The following is a 1,249-nucleotide window of genomic DNA, read 5'->3' on the forward strand; positions in this document are numbered from 1 at the left end:
ACTCAGCTGCAAACTAAAAGTCAGTGGTTCAAACCTACTAACTGTTTTGTAGGAGAAAGATATGGCAATCTGCTTTCCTAAAGATTTACAACCTTGGAAACCCTATGGGGCAGTTCTACTCTGCCCTATAGGAGTTTTAGTGTGGCACTGTAGGATAAGCACTCAACCATAAGGTTGGTTTAAATGCAAGGTTCACAGTTCAAACTCACCAGCCACTCCTTGGAAACACTATTCATAGTCACAATGAGTCAGAACCGACTTGATGACACTTAACAACAACAGAGGGTTGCTGTGATTCAGAATCAATTTGATGGTTTGGTTTTTGGTTCTCTGAACACTTATTTGGAGGGTCAGTGAAAAAGAGGAAGACCCCCAGTGAGACTGATTGTCACAATGGCAGCAGCCATGGGTTCAAGGATAACAGCCATGGATTCAAGCAGGACCAGACAGTGTTTTGCTCTATTGGGCATAGGGTCACTATGAGTCAGAACCAACTCAATGATACTTTAATCAATCAGATGGGTATTTGCACAGGTAAATGACTCTATTGAAATATATATTATAGATAAGAATGGTTTTCTCTTCTTTGTTTTTTAAATGATTTATTGTGAATTATGTGATAGTTTACATGGGAGAATATTACTTTTACATTCATTCCATCGTATATCATCTCATTTCCATGGTTACAATCCCCTCCATGCAATCCTTCCCCGTGCCCCTCAGGTCTTCAGCACACAGTCACTCTCCCTCTCTGGATCTAAAGTCTCCAGCTGCTCCATCGCTCCACATCATCATCTTTGACTCCATTTCAGGCATCATTGCTTCTCTGGGTAGGGTCCCGCTCTCTGCTCCTCTCCCTTGACGGTCCCAGGAACCTCTGCTCCTAGACTAAAAAGTTAATCACTCCCCTCCTTGCTATTAAACGTCTACCTTTACATTTCCAACCCTCACAGTCAGTCCTGATAACAATTATTCACTATTGTTTCACAAGAGACAGATTGACTACTACTCACTGGAGAGTCTACCTTTCTCCAGGCCCTCTGGTTCTAGGTTCCCTCTTGAAAGCTTGTAAGCCAGTCACTTCTTGCCTTTGTAGCCCCCCATCCCCCTTTTTGGGTAACCAATATCCAAGTTGCCCATCCCTGTCTACTCTGCATGGTGGGGGTGGGAATGATCCTCACTGTAAAGATTTCTGCCTTCTTTTGAGCTACTGCATCCATAGGTTTAGGTCAAGTTCATCAAATTGTAT

The sequence above is a fragment of the Chrysochloris asiatica genome, unplaced genomic scaffold, assembly GCF_000296735.1.
Source record: "Chrysochloris asiatica unplaced genomic scaffold, ChrAsi1.0 scaffold00088, whole genome shotgun sequence".
In the NCBI taxonomy this organism is placed as follows: Eukaryota; Metazoa; Chordata; class Mammalia; order Afrosoricida; family Chrysochloridae; genus Chrysochloris; species Chrysochloris asiatica.